Below are 16,461 nucleotides of genomic sequence, written 5' to 3'. Positions count from 1 at the left end.
CCCCATCTCCTGAAACCATCTCCTGGGGGGGATTAGTATTTTGCATATGAATTGGGGTGGGGGCACATTCAGACCTTAGTGCTGTGCTGCATTGATTTAAGGAAGGTCTCACTGCAACGTTGTGGAGAAGTGAAGAGCTGTATGTTCCATGCTAGTCTGGGAGTGTGTTCCTCAAGAGGCAGAATGGGAGGAGGGTCTCCAGTCATGGGTGCTGGTGGCCCGTTGCCATAAACCACAGGGCAAGGTCAAAGAGGGCACATTGCCTGGTGGTTTCCTCCAGCTGAGTTCAGAAGGCATTTTTCCTCAGCAAGTTCACAAACTAGTTTGATTAATAACTCTTCCTCCAAGTGGTACAGTTTGGAAATGAAGTAAGAGAGCCATCTCCTGGTAAGAAATATGGCAGCCCAGAGCCACTTCTGCATTGTGTGGAGTCCTGTGGGTCCCTGGGAAGTGCGTGGTTTGGGAAGGTGGCCAGAGTGAGTGTATTCCTGGCCCTGTGTTCACCTGATCTTCAACAAGCGCAGCTCTTGTTTTATCTGTTTTATAGACTGGGTTCCAAAGAAAGGGTTTCCACTGTTGTGGAATTTCAGGGGTCGCTCCAGCCTCAGATAAATTAAAAACCCCTCATCAAAGTTCAACTGCTTCATTTTATAAACCGAAGTCCCCGGAGGTAAAATGACTTTTCCAAAGTCATGCAAATGATTCATGGTGAAAACAGGGCAAAACGGTCTGACTTCCTCTTCCTACCACCCACACTCTGTCTTTTGGAGATGCGATTTGCTAGAAGATCTTTATTTTAGAACAACACTTCTTTTAAAGAGCACTGCTCTGTGCTTTTGTGGAGAGCTGCATGGACTCTTCTCACGAACTTCCCCAGAGGACTGGGAGCAAACAGCGCTGTTGATAGTTTCCTGCTGGGAGGTCAAAGGCAGCCGGCCCACCAAAGGAGCTCGGTGCCCCGCCCAGGGCCTGTCCTGGCTCTCCTGCTCACCCTGTGACGTTGACTCATGCTGCCACCTTGAGTGTTTCTGTTTCCTCCTCTGTAACATGAGGAAACCAGAAAGCCTAAGATCTTAGGGAGGAATCCCCCAATGTGGCCGGAGTCACCCTGACACCACCTCATAACCATTCATGCTTCTCTTGGGAAGCCAGTGAGATCAACGAGCAAGATCAACATAGCTCTTTGCAAGGAAGGAGCTATGTTTCTGCATCAAGGGAGAAGAAATACTGTATCAGCAAATCCCTGCTTAAAGATCCCCCACTCCCTCTTTAGGAATCATTTATATTTACTCTTTTCACAACATCTCTATCAGTGAACTGGAGAGAAACTCATCCCTTTAGCTGATTAAGTTAAAGTTATGATGAGATGTTACTAGGGACCTACAATTTTTCCCTGGGGAAAAGGTTACAGTGTGCGTACACACACACACACACACACACACACACACACACACACACACAGACACACACACATTTTGCTAGAACAGGCTGGAACTGTCCTTGCAAAAACTGAGCTGAGATGCCCCAGTAAATGCACTGTGTCCACCCTCCTTTCTGTGGGATCAGCACCAGCTCTGGGGCCCAGGATTGCTTGGCTCATTGAAGCATCCCACCATGCAGATAAGACCTAGATGGGATTTGACATTGCATGCAGTAGGGAAAAATACAGAGGAACATGAAACCTACTGGCTGATCTTTTTTGCCCTCTAATTCCCATCTCACTGGACTAAAATGAACCAAAGTACCATCTGGTACAGGAAAATAAAGTTGCCCTGTGTCTGTCAGACCCTAAAAAGCACCTGACTGGGTTTGCTGACTCGGGGCTAGGTGGATGACTGGTCCACCATTTCAGAAGAGAACAAAACTGTAGCTCCCAATACAGAGATACGTTTAAAGAACTACAAATAAACTCCTCAGAGTAGGCAAGGAGTTGTATGTCAATCTAGGATTAATGAGCAATGGCTATGCCACAGCTAGCCATCAGACATCTTCCCCAACCCCCACCCCTGTCCGCACTAGAGGCCACATAGTTGCCTGAGTCCAAAGGCTGTGGAAAGAGCATGAGCTTTGGGGCCAGGCCTGGCTTCAAATCCTGGCTCTTTCACTAAGAACTGTGTAACTCAGGCTCTCTGACCCTCAGCAATCTTGGCTCACTGCAACCTCTGTCTCCTGGGTCCAAGCAGTTCTCCTAGGTACAAGCAATTCTCCTGTCTCAGCCTCCCGAGTAGCTGGGACTACAGGCACATGCCACCATGCCTGACTTAGTAGAGACAGGATTTCGCCATATTGGTCAGGCTGGTCTTGAACTCTTGATCTCAAGCAATCCACCCGCCTCAGCCTCCTAACGTGCTGGAATTAAGAGGCGTGAGCCACTGCACCCGAACAACTTTCTTATCTGTAAAATGGGGATAGCAATGCCTTCCTCATTGACATCAATGAGGCTGGGTTCGGTGGCTCATGTCTGCAATCCCACCACTTTGGAGGCTGAGGCAGGTGGATCACCTGAGGTTATGGTTTGAGACCAGCCTGGTCAACATGGTGAAACCCCATCTCTACTAAAAATACAAAAATTAGCTGGGTGGTGGGTGCCTGTCATCCCAGCTACTCAGGAGGCTGAGGCAGGGAGAATCACTTGAACCTGGGAGGCAGAGGTTGCAGTGAGTCGAGATTGCACCATGCACTCCAGACTGGGGGTGACAGAGCAAGACCCTGCCCCCTCCCAAAAAAAGTAAATGAAATAAGGCATTTCAAAAGCATCAAGTGTTCAGAGTGTGGGCAGCGTGTCATTTGTCAGCATTAGAGATAGCACCTTCCTCCTCTCCCATCACTGAACCTATGGTAGGGCTCTGTACGAGCAAAGGTCCTACTTCACTGAAATTTCTATTGCATTTTGAAGTTGAATGGGGCTCAAAGATCGGAGAGACTACTCTTCCATGGCTTAGAAAGACAGGATACCCATAGGATGACAAGATGCCTGAGCCCCCTTCAGTGAAGAGGAGTACAATGTTATACAGTATTAAAACTCCAGCCAAGCTTAGTGGCTCACACCTATAATCCCAGCACTTTGGGAGGCTGAGGTGGGGCTGATCTCCTGAGGTCAGGAGTTCAAGACCAACATGACAAAACCCCATCTCTACTAAAAATACAAAAAGTTAGCTGGGTAAGGTGATGTGTGCCTGTAATCCCAGCTACTTGGGAGACTGAGGCAGGAGAATCACTTGAACCTGGGGAAGTGGAGGTTGCAGTGAGCTGAGATCACGCTATTGCATTCTAGCCTGGGCAACAGAACACGACTCTGTCTCAAAAAAAAAAAACCAAAATCACCTTCTTCTTTTGGTTTGTTTGCCAACAGACTTCGGCTTCTTGGGCAAAGCCCTCATCAGTAACTTTGCTCAAGAAGCTGAAGTCTGTTGGCAAATAAACGAAAAGGATGAGTTTTTGGAAGAACTAAAACACTATGGCCAGCCATCAATGAGCAAAGATCACTGAGATCACATCCAAAACCACCCACAACTCTAAACGTCTCATTAAACTTGAAGGAAGGGCCGGCACAGGGAAAGACACTTTTCTCTTAAAACAGCTCACTGCTCCTCCATTCTAATTAAGCAACAAATAGAATCAGTTCTTATGTGCATTGGTGGTCTTTACATTGTAGCCCAAGGTAAGGGCTGCAGAGTGTGTAATTATCCCATAATTAGTCTCCCACTGTTGCCAGGACTTAAATCTGACAAACCCCAACATGCCTAGATGTGCGCCACAAGGGACTGGCTGCTTACATGACATGGTCTCAGAGATTCCCCTGTGTGAGTTTGTTTTGTGTTGCTATAAAGGAATACTGAAGCTGGATAATTTAGAAAGAAAAGAAGTTTATTTGGCTCATGGTTCTGCAGGCTGTATATGCATGGCACCAGCATCTGCTTGGCTTCTGGTGAGGCCTCAGGAAGCTTACAATCATGATGGAAAGCATAGAGGGAGCAGGCACATCACATGGTGAGAAGGGGGCAGAAGAGAGAGGTGGAGAGGTGCCAGGCTCCCTTCAACAACCAGCTCTCATGTGGACTAGCAGATCAAGCACTCCATTACCGAGGACAGCACCAAGCTTTTCATGAGGAATCCGTCCCCATGACCCAAACACCTCCCACCAGGCCCCCACCTCCAACACTGGGGATCACATTTCAACATGAGATTTGGAAGGAAAGACATCCAAACTATATGAGCTGCATGGCTAGCCTGCCCTCAAATATCTTCTGCCGCAGTTGTGTTCAGCACAACCCTAAGAAACCCATGTCAGAATGTACCTAGGTTGCCAGAGAGGGATATGGACCCACAGTGACTAATCACAGCCTTCATACTGCCAGCCCACCCTAATCAGAAAGGAATTCTACCAGGGAAACAGGACAAAGGTACTTTCTGAGGTAGAAGAGTCAAGGAACGATGCTACAAAATGGGTCATTTCCTGGAATCCCCAGGCCTAGCAGGAGATGCTAGATGAAGTCCTGGTCTTCCCGAGTCAGAGGGACCTGGGCTCCGATTCTGGCTCCACCACACACCTACCAGCTCTGTGAATACAGAGAAAAGTACTTAACTTCTCTAAGTACAGACATCTGCAAAATGAAGCTATTTTCTGTTGTGTGGTATTGCAAGGATTCAGGGAGATCATACAGGGGAGGTATGAGAACAGTGCCTGGCACAGGACAGATGCTTGATAATGATGAGTGTCTCTCGCTGTGGGCCAGAAGCATGGGAGCTTCCTCTTTCTTCTAGTCTGTAACTTCTTCAACGTGGAAACTTCCCCCAGATCCTTCCAGCCTTGCTTGGCTCTTCTTTCAGTGTCAGATCTGGCAACACCTCAGGGCCAATTCCAGCAACTCCGTGCTAAGGTTGAGGCTGGAGGCCACCTCCCCAGCGGCCCTGGCATCACCAGCTCAGGCACACATCAGGATGTTCACATGTTTTCCTTCCTGAGGAGTCTCCAGAGGGACAACTAGGAAGGATATGAATGCAAAAGTCTTTTTTAAAAATTGTATTAGAATCCTATTGACCTTCGTGCTTAATTGCAAGACTTGAATTTATAAGATCAGAAGCAATGACGAGTTGTGAATTTTCTCTTTGGCCATGTGTCAATGCAGAAAGTTCTAATATCAGCAAACTTTATGAAATCCACTAGGAAGACAGATTTTGGATTAATCAATATCCTTATGGAGTTCACAGCCTCGGTGGTGGGGAAATGGAAATTAGGCATGAGGAGAGTGAAGAGTGTTTCACAGGAGAAAGTGTTGGGTGGCAAATGGGAAGTGTAGGCTGAGAGCCTAACAGGAGATTGACATGTGCCCTCAAGGGCTTGGAACTGGAGGAAATCCGATTGCTGAGGCAAACCATAAATAAGTCAGGATGCAGAGAGTCTACTTAGAGAGACAGAATGGCTCCGAGGCTGCCAGACCTCACTGTAATCTGACTGAAGGTATTTATATCTAAGGAAAGAATGTGTCAATCTGAAGAGCAGGTGGATTCCCAGAGCCTAGAAAAAAATAAGAATCAGTGAGATGGAAGTGTTGACCAGCAAGGCAGTGGCTTCACGGTAGGGTACCTGCATCCCAGAGAGGACCGAGAGGATCCTGCCCATCACGGGACAAAACAGAACTTGTATTTATATCTTGCTTATCCCTTACAATGTCTCTATGTAGGTATGCTTTATACTGTGCAAAATGTATTAACCCAGTAGAATACACTTTGTAATAATTAAATAGACTCAATGGGTGTTCATGCTCAAATGTTTTGTTTTGTATTTTTCCAGTGAGATGCATGATAAAATTAATCTGGAGACTACTGTAAAACAACTGTTACGGACTAAATTATTTCCCCCACAATGTGTATGTTGAATACCTAACCCCTAGTTCCTCAGAATATGCCTGTATTTAGGGGCAGGGTCTTTAAAGTGGTGACTAGGTTAAAATGAGGTCATTCGAGTTGGCCTTAATCCAACATGCCTGGCGTCCATGTAGGAGGAGGAGATTAGTGCACAGACACACAGGAAGACCCTGTGAGGATGCAGGGAGGACATGGCCACCTGCAAGCCACGGAGAGAGGCCTCAGGAGAAACCAATGCCACTGACCACTTGTCTGGGACTTTCAGCCCCCAGCGCTGTGAGAAGGTAAGTATCTGTAACTTAAGCCTCCCCATCTGTGCTGCTTCCTTACGGCAGCCCTGGCAATCCTACACAGCAGCCCTCACAAGGACGCTCCCACCTGAATCCAATCCTTACCTTCTTATTTCACTCAGGGGATCTCCAGCTCCCAGCCTCACTGTCCCCTCTCCCGCACAGTGGAGTCCACCATAAGCTGCAGGGACTACATCAGGAAATGCCTCCGCAGCCTGGTCCCAGCCTCCCCCGCCGAGGCTTCTGCATCCTTACCATCGACATCCTGCTTCACACTTGCCTGCAGAGACTCTTGTTCTAGCCCCTACAGGACAGCACCATCACTGGGACAGCGACCTGTCCAGTGCGACCAAGTCAGTCTATGCCCACGTCAAGCACGATTTCAAAATCTGCCCCTAATCATTCTAGAGCCTTAGTAAACAGGTGCTCCCAATAGCTGCCAAATGATTCTAAGACATTTTGGACCAATGCTCCCTCTTCTAGAGAGGGTATCTGCTAGTAGTCCGAAAGAAATTGAGATTTAATGGAAATTCCTTGTTGCTACCGTAATGTCTTTCTTTCACCTGAGCCTCTTGGCTGGAGTTAACCTGTGATGCTACTGGAGCCCAAATTTTATAATTCCTTGGTTGTTGTGTAATCAAAAACCTTCAAGTGGTACAAATCGTGCTCTAAATCAGTGTCACAGGTTTGAAAAATAAACTATTTAAAAGAAGTTCTAAGCCTGACCATCCTACGCAAACCTGCTACGCTTAGTGTAATTGGTTACAGGAGTCTGTGCAGCGTTTCTTTAGGAGTTGACATGCACGGTATTAAACTCTTGGGCAAAAATGAAGGATGAAGTATTTTGGTTCAAATTGTGATTGCTATGCAAAACGCACAAACTTGGAAAGTAACAGCTTCTTCCTGTGAGATGCTGCTGCTCTCATGAGGGGCAGCAGATGCCATCGTGAAGAGCACTCGCTGGCTGAGCTTGCATGTGGCCTTTGGCAAGATATTCGAGCTCTCTGGCTTCAGTTGCCCCATTAATAAAATCCGATTAAAAACAAGTTTCCTCACCTGGTTGCTGTGAAGACTGAAGGAGGTACTATCTGGAAGCATTGTGTTTGGTACGTAGATAAAGCTCAGGAGTAATTTTTTTTAATGTAAAGTTGCATGACATAGATGCATAAACATTTCATCTATTTCATAAATATCTTGTGACACAGTGAGGGGTTGCGAAATAATGAAAGGAGACAATCGCAGATGGTTTTTCACTGATATGAAAACAGTGGATTTTTTTTCCATCACAGAATTATGAGTTGATCAGAAAGAATGGTGAAGATCTTAGCAAAGAGTAACCCAAATGTCTGAATAAAATTTACAAAAACAATTGATTTTCTTCCCAAGGACTGGAAGTGACATGGACAGTTGGGCAATAAAAGAACAGCAGCAATTTTCTGCTCCATTTCTACAACAACAACACCACTACGACGGCGGAACACAACGCCAAATGGAAACCTTCCTTCCTTGGGGATAGAAAGACACATCTCTCTTCTTTAAGAACCGTAACCACAGATTGCAGCAATAAGACGCTACAGGGAAAAGCTTGGTTGAGTTGAGCCAACTGTATGTGGCAAATGATTAGAAAGATGCTTGCCCTCTGGGAGATCAGAGGGCCAGTCACCAGGAGGAGCCAGAGGAACAAAGGGCTCTCATTCACATCGGCAATGCTGGCGGGACGTGCGTTTTCCTCAGCACACTGGCAAGCTCCCCGGAAAGGGAAGATTCATACGAGCATGGAATATGAACTCTCTCCAGCAAACTGTGCTCATTGTCAGCCTCGGGAGAGTGCTGAGGAACAAATAGATGCTCATTGATCCTGGACTAGGAGGACTTGAACGAGTTCCTTTCCCTGCTTCCCAACTCCTCCCACCTTGATTTAACTCACACAGAGCAAATCTCATTTGTCCAATGTCCCTGGGCAAGAGCTAGTCCCTGCGAATTCATTTTACTGAAAACTGAACTGATCTGTTTGAATTTCAGATGTACGCTTCAATAAGATTTAACTTTTTTGGTAGAAACCTTTTAAAAATTAACCTCAGGGCTCTCTGCCCTCTGGGTGTATAAGGAACTCTCCTGAGATGGCGCAGGAGGAAGCCCCGAGCACAGAGTGCTCACCTGGGTGCTCAGCACTCCGAGCTGCTGCTTTGCGTGTTTCTCTTTATGAATCCAGGCTGTCAATGTGAATGTCACTAATGCAATGATACCTTCATAGAAGTGGACAGGGTAGGCGGCAAGGCTGAGGAGGGACAGAGGGCTGTGCTGCTCCAGTATTCTCGTCCGTGATGTCCAACTGTCCTGCCCTGCACCAGGAGGCTGGTATTGGTCATTTCTGGTATTGGCCTTCTGGTCCCGCCTACTCCTGCTCATCCAGACTCATGGCTTCCAGTGCTATCTATATGTCCATGCCTTCCCTCAACAACAGACTTGTTTATATGTCCGCCTGCTAGGAAGCTCCAGGAGGATGTTCAACCAGTAACTCAAGCGAAACAGCCCAGACGCAGCCTTGCTCCAATTCCCCAGACCTCTTCCTCCCACTCTGCCCTATCCTTGCAAGGACAGCTCCGTCCTTCCAGTTGCTCAGGCCCAACAACTTGAAGTCATCCCTGACAGCTTCCTTTCCTCACTCCCTACCTCCAGACCCTCACTAAGTCCTGTAAGCTCCACCTGCAGAATACAGTCTACGAAGGCTGGCTGTTGCTCACCTCCGCTACTGCTCCCATTTCGGGCCACACCTCTACTGCTCTTTCCTGGATTACTGCCAAGATTCCCGCCAGGCCTCTTCTCCCTGGTCTCAACACAAAAATCAGAGACATCCTTCTAATCCTGTCACTCTGCAAAGTCAAACTCCTGTCGGTCCGAGGCCTGCAAAGCCCGTGAGATCTGGGCTCCCATTCCTTCTCTGTCCTCAGCTCCTCAGACTCTTCCCCAGCACTGACAGCTTCATTCACCACCCAGGTCAGCCCCTTGCTGTTCCCACTCAGGGTCTCTGCACTTACTTCCTCTCTTACTTCTCTGCCCGAAACGCTGTTCACCTAAATATGCATGTGACTCCTCCCCTGGCTTCAGGTCCTTACTCAAACATCACTCTTGAGTGAGGCCTTACCTCACTTTTCTTTCTCTTTCTTTCTTTTTCTTTCTTTCTTCTTTCTTTTTCTTTTCTCTCTTTTCTTTTCTTTCCTTTTTTTTTGAGATGGAGTTTTGCTCTGTTGCCCAGGCTGGAGTATAGTGGCACAATCTTGGCCCACTGCAAACTCTGCCTCATGGATTCAATTGATTTTCCTGCCTCAGCCTCCCGAGTAGTTAAGATTACAGGCACGCGCCACCATGCCCAGCTAACTTTTGTATTTTTAGTTAGAGACGGGGTTTCACCATGTTCATCAGGCTGGTCTCAAACCCCTGACAGCCTGCCTCAGCCTCCCAAAGTGCTGGGATTACAGTCGTAAACCACTGCGCCCAGCCTACCCGGCTACCTTCTTTAAACATTGATATGGTTTGTCTGTGTTCCCACCCCAATCTCCTCTTGGATTCCCATGTGTTGTGGGAGGGACCCGGTGGGAGGTAATTGAATCATGGGAGGCAGGTCTTTCTCGTGCTGTTCTCGTGATAGTGAATATGTCTCATGAGAACTGATGGTTTTATAAGAAGGAGTTACCCTGCACAAGCTCTCTCTTCGCCTGCCACCATCCACATAAGATGTGACTTGCTCCTGCTTGCTTTCTATCATGATTACGAGGCCTCCCCAGCCATGTGGAACTGAGAGTCCATTAAACCTCTTTCTTTTATAAATTGCCCAGTCTGGGTATGTCTTTATCAGCAGCATGAACACGGACTAATACAAACATCCTCCCACACCCACCCAATGCCCTCTTTCTCTCCTTATTCTCTTTTAACATGTTGTATTACCCTACATAAGATACCCCATGTTTGTCTTTTTTATTGTCTGCCTTTGCCAACGAGAAAGTAAGCCCCATGAGAACAGTTTCTTTTTCTTTTTTTTTTTTTTTTTTTTTTTTTTTTTTTTGAGATGGAGTCTAACGCTATTGCCCAGGCTGGAGTGCAGTGGCACTATCTCAGCTCACTGCAACCTCCGTCTCCTGGTTTCAAGTGATTTTCCTGCCTCAGCCTCCCTAGTAGCTGGGATTACAGGCGTGTGCCACCAGCCTGGCTAATTTTTGTATTTTTACTAGAGATGGGGGTTCACCATGTTGGCCAGACTGGTCTCAAACTCCTGACCTTAAATGATCCACCTGCCTTGGCCTCCCAAAGTTCTGGAATTATAGGCATGAGCCACCACACCTGGCCAGTTTTTTTTTCTATATTGTTTACTATTATATCCCCAGACCCCAGAATAATACCTGCACATAATGGGTCATCAATAAATATTTGTCAAATAAAGAATGTTTTTTTTTTTTACTACAGTCATTCACCTTGCATCTAGAAATACGGGGTAGTGATTATAAACATGGATTTTAAAGTCACACACATATAGATTCCAAAACGTGCTGTAACCCCATTTAAGCTGTGTGACCTTGGGCAAGGTACTAAACATCATGAGTATAGTTTCGTCATTGTTAAAATAGGTACAGTGATGTACAAAAAAGGAACTAAAGCACTGAGCACAGAACCTGGCCAGCAACATCATTCGCGCATCTGCACTTTTGGGTGGTGTCTCCGCTCTGACCACCTCAGCGCAGGTTTCCACCGTCTGCTGCCTGTTGACCACAAAACTCCCAACTCATCCCTCTCACTCCAGTCTTCCTCATACCCCGGTGTCTTCTACACACTAGGGACAGAGTGATCCTCTGAACATAAAACTGATTAATAATCGATATCCAAACAGACTGATAATTGACAATCGACAAATTCCTCGAAAAAAAACCGAGAAAACTGGCAAAAATTGTCAACTTTTATAGAACCCTGAAAGTTAACCACCAAAAGCTAGGAATAATCTAAGAAGTTTTTATTTAATTAAAATGGCTGAGTCTTGGTACGAACAGCAAGCTTTGTGGTGTTTCAACCTGCCCTATTCCTATCCTTCACATGGTGGTTCCCTAGAAAACTCTAACAATCAGTAAAACAGCAGTCTGGTAGCCATCAAAGAGAGATCAATGGAGTCGGGGGCCCTTTAAAGCCTCGTTCCCATGGAATCATCATTATTTAGCCTCTCTAGTAGTTCCCTGGCAGACCCCATTTATTTTTGTTTGACCTGACTTAGAACTCACCTAGTACAAAGGCTTTTCTCCAGGGGTGTTTGTCAAAAAAAAAAAAAAAAAAAATTAGAGACCGTTGTTTAACTTTCTGGCTGGGTGCTTTGTGGCTGCCTAAGGCTGTGGATAACAGTTGGGCAGACAAGAAGCGGATCAAACACCATAAAAGGAAGATCTGGGAATGAGCTCTCCATAGGGTCTTTGACAAGCTTCACCTCCTTCCTGGGCATCTAGAAGGCTGCAGGCATGTGTAAGACTCTGCATGTGTCCAGGGTCATGCACATGCTCAGAAAAGACCTGAGAAGGCCCAAAGAGCTCACTTCTGGCTGATCTTGGGGCACCGTAAAACCAGAAAGAGAAAGCTAAGGCACGGTTTCAACTGCCTGGCTGAGTGTTGAAGGAGTGCCCAACATGCACACAGAGCAGCCTTCCGAGGACTGGGATATTCACTGGTCACTGGTGTTCAAGGACACCTCTGTCCATTCATTCACTGACTGCTGAGCTGACTGAGCAGACAGCTCAGTGGCTAAACATGATAAAGAATATAGACTTCACAGAATTATTTAGAAATATCACTAGTTAAAATAATAATAACAGACAGCGACAGCAAGCCCAGGGTGGAGCAGAATCTGACTTCCAGATAGCCTATCAGGGAGCTTCTCGCCCTCCATAGTCAAAAATCGTGTGCGCCAATTCCCATAATAAATTTAAAAAGTGCTTTGAGATGAATGAAAATGAAAACGCAACATAGCAACACTCGAGCAATCAAGGATGCAACTAAATCAGTGCTTATAGGGAATTTTGCAGCTATCAACATATTTTTAAGAGAGAAAGAAAAGTTTCATATCAATAATCTAACGTTCCATTCTAAGAAATTAGAAAAAGAAAAACAAACTCAACCCAAAAATAAGCAGCAGGAAGAAAATAGTAAAGATTAGAAAGAAAAATTTTTAAATGGAGAATATTTAGAATAGAGAAAATTTGATAAAAACAGATCATCAAATCACAATACAACTAAACTGACCCCCCCAAAAAAAGAGAAGACTCAAATTACTAAAATCAGGTATGGAAAAAGGGCATTATTTGCAAAAATAGAGTTTGAAGGATGTATTACAAACAGTGAGATGACAACAAATTAGATAACCTAGATGAAATGGACACATTTATGGAAACACACAAACTACTGAAACTCAGAAAGACAAAGATCTGAATATACATGTAACAAGAAAGATGCTGAATTTGTCATCAAAAAATTTCCCACAAAATAAAAGCCCATGACCAGATGGCTTCACTGATGAATTCTACCAAACATTTAATGAAGAATTAACATCAATCCTTCACAGACTCTTCCAAAATCTAGACGAGGAGGGAACATTTCCCAGAAGCTGTCTCAGAGGCTGCCTATCAAAATACCCTTAGAATAAAGTCTAAATCCTCCACACAGCATTGCCAGTTTTTTATAATCTGCCCGCCACTGTCGTGCGTGTGGCGCTCTAAACTTCCTCTGTCGTTTCTAAGACTATACTATGCTCTTCTCACCTCCTCGCCTTCATACCCACCATTACTTCTGCCTGGTATGGCCTCTCTGCCTCCCCTTCTCTTACTGATTGCTGTCCATCTTTTGAGACAGCCCCTCTGCAGGAAAGTTTCCTGCACCCCTCCTAACTGTATGAGGTGTCTCTCCTGAGGGCACTCACACCACTGCCTATGCTCCTGCATCACTACTGACTCTGGAAAAAATATGCCCATGCGTTTATCTGCCTCTCTTCCCAGTCCTGGGAAACAGGAATAGTGATTCCAATGGCTTGCAGGGTGCTTTCACTAGCAGGGCACATCAACCTTTGCTGAATAAACCACCTCAGGATAAGGTAAGGCACTCCTAAATTACTGCTGTTTCTGGGGCTAATTTTGATAATTTTATCCTAGTCCCATCAAGGACTCTCCTTCTGTAGAGACAGCATTCACAACTAAATGGATCTGTCTCAAGAGTAAAATAAAAGAGCAGTTACAGGTTCAGACCTGCTCACAGAGTGAAACAGACACGGCCGGTCCGTGCCTGTCTGAGTACACGAGCTGCATTCTCTGTGAATGCCGTGGTCACCTCTGGGGATGCACCCCACCAGTAGCGACCATGCCTGGGACCACAGTGCTGTATGGGTGCTGGAGATGCCAGGAGGTGAGGTGGGAGGCACGGGAGGCGGGAGACACCAGCCTGGTCTCTAAGGAGCTCAAGTGTCTAGTGAGGAGAAATGGGCTGGAAAGTAGAAAAAAGCAACGTTGCTTCCAGGAAATCTCAAATCAAAGTCAAGGAAGTGAGGCCAGCCGTCACTGCTCTAAGGTGCAGGGTGGTATTCTGAATAGAGGGACTTAACACAGTATTTCACAAGAAAAAACAATTCTATTATAGCCTAAATTTTAAAAGCTTTTAACTTTGTCTTTCTTCCCCTCTTGTAACTAATAGCTTAGTTTGAGCATGAAAATAAACCGGGGGGAAGAATGGCCTTTGTTTGCTCATGGTTTTTCCTTTTACTTAGTATTGTGAAACGAGATTCTTTAATAGATGGTGTTTAATGTTCTGTGTTAACTTCCCTTAAGGCTCTGTTGAGCATGACAAATGTGTGGATCATTACTTCTCAGTTCTCCTTGAGAAGATAAAACAATAATAATACATTGAAGTTTGTATTTTAACCCAGTTTTTCTGTGTGGGGCCTTTAATTTTTAGTGTTGTTGACAAACATACGCATCCCATTTTCCAAGCGGATGCTATGCTTCCCTTTAGGACCTGATCACGGCTGAGCATGGTCTCGCATCTCAGGGCATTCTCCACCAGCTTTACCGAGCTAGTGGGAGTCTTGGCGTCAGGGCAGTGCCATTGCGTGGTCACTTCTGACTCTGAGGACTGCAGAGCAGTCGGGTGTCCTCCACAGTTTAGGAAGTAAGGGTCGCTGCTTTTGAATCAGATACCCTCTCTCTAAATGGACGTCTTAGAATGTGCCCGGGACTGCAAATGCGCTTCCTGTCTCTGTAGCATGTCATGGAAAGTTTTGAGCTGTGAAACAGCCTGTCCTTTTATCTTCAAAGCTTGAAAGCTCTTGGATCTAAGAAGGAAATCATTTATTTGTGTTGAAAAAGACAATTTAGTTTTAGGATGATTAAACACAGAGTTAACAAAAAATGAAAACCAAACGACTTTTAGCCAAATAAGAAACTCACATGTTTATAAATCTGCTGCTCTTAACTCATTAATGTCATCTAAAAACCAGGCGTCCTACTGTTGGGAACTGCGATACTGAAGCACAAAATAAAATGGGTGGGGTGCACAGAACCGAGAATCTGACTAGCAGAAGAGTCTGTGCTCCAATCGCCTTATTAGGAGCTCCAAAAAGCAGGCAGAGAAAAACAGAGTTTGAAATAGAACTACTGACCAGGGGACAGTAACAAGGTGGTCCAGAGTTATCCCCCACGCACAAGTGCACACACCCCCGGGAACCCTGGAATGCTTGCAAAGGTTACTTGCTCACTAGGCCAGCAGACTTTCTGCTAATCACCAAGTCACTGAATTGCAGGTTCTTCTGAATCCAATTAAGAAGAGCAAGGTCTGGTAGAAAGAGACTTTTAATTTCAAAGCTAGCTTAGGGAAGAAGTACAGGCTTCCTGCCTTATGGGTACCACTTCACTTCTGAGGCAGAAAGTGGGCAATTTTGACTAGGTGTAGTGGCTCACACCTGTAATCTCAACCTCTGGGCGGATCGTCTGAGTTCAGGAGTTTGCAACCAGCCTGACCAACATGGGGAAACCCCGTCACTACTAAAAATACAAAAAATAGCTGGGCATGGTGGTGGGTGCCTGGAGTCCCAGCTACTCTGGAGTCTGAGTCACAAGAATGGCTTGAACCTGGGAGGCAGAGGTTGCAGTGAGCTGAAACTGTGCCACTGCACTCCAGCCTGGGGGACAGAGTGAGACTCTGTCTCAAAAAAAAGTGGGCAATTTTAAAGGTAAGGGACTACGCAGTGGTGGAAGTGAGCAGGTGAGTGGGATGTGGTGAGGAGGGGGTCTGTGTACTCCTCAGTGTCTTACCTACTGGCCAGTTGAATGGCGTCTTCCTGGGAAGAAACAGGTTGTAAAGGTGGCTGAAAATTCTAATGTGCATACTTTTGGTTGTAAATGGGCTGCTATCTGTTCAGGCAGCCTCCTGGTGGGTGAGAGCTCTGCTCTGGAGCTTCTAAGCACAGAGTTAGATGAACTTGCCCTGTAGAGAGCGTCTGGTGAAGAGGAGTTAAGAGGCTCTGATTACATTTCTAAAGGGCTAAGTAGGAAGTGTGGAAAAGTAGAAAAGAGAAAAGAAGAGAGATGAAAAAAATAAACTATCTCTTAGAAAAATGAGGGTACTAGGTTACTGCCATGGTCTCAAAGGGCTCTGATCAATCAGGGCTGATACCGTTATTTAAAACATGGTTATTATTAGGAGGTTAACTGACTGTGTGAGCTTAGTCAAGGTGTCCAGCCCTTGTGAGCCTCAGTTTATTAATCTATGAAATAAGTGAATTCCTTTTACCCGGGTTGTGGGTGGAGATTAACAGTAACGGGTCAGCATCCACACAGTACCTGGAGCAGAGCGGGTGCCTCCCACACAGTGCTGTTGCTGTGACTTTGTTCTTATTTCTAATCAAGTTATGAAGAAAGGAATTGAACAAAATGAATTTCAGTGGTCTCTTTAAAAGGAATATCCAAGTGCTAAAGTAGTTTTTCTTTAAAATATTGCCTATATTATCCAATCTTTGTAGATTTTTAAGATTGTGGCTGTGTGTGTGTGTATAATAAAACCTGCATATGTAGCTATTTTAAAATCTTAAATGTGTGGAAATTTCACTTTTAAAGAAAAGGATACCTTTAGATAAGACAGTTTGTAATAGAAACCACTGTGTGAAATTATTTCTAGAGAACTATTTATGTAATATGCCACCTTAATCCAGAAAATGACACAGGCAAAGAAAATTAAGTTATTAAAAATCGATTTTTAAAGTTTTTATTTTTAAAGACCAACTATAAAGCAA

Source organism: Saimiri boliviensis, chromosome 16 (genome assembly GCF_048565385.1).
Source record: "Saimiri boliviensis isolate mSaiBol1 chromosome 16, mSaiBol1.pri, whole genome shotgun sequence".
Taxonomy (NCBI): Eukaryota; Metazoa; Chordata; class Mammalia; order Primates; family Cebidae; genus Saimiri; species Saimiri boliviensis.
This window is presented reverse-complemented; position numbering follows the sequence as displayed.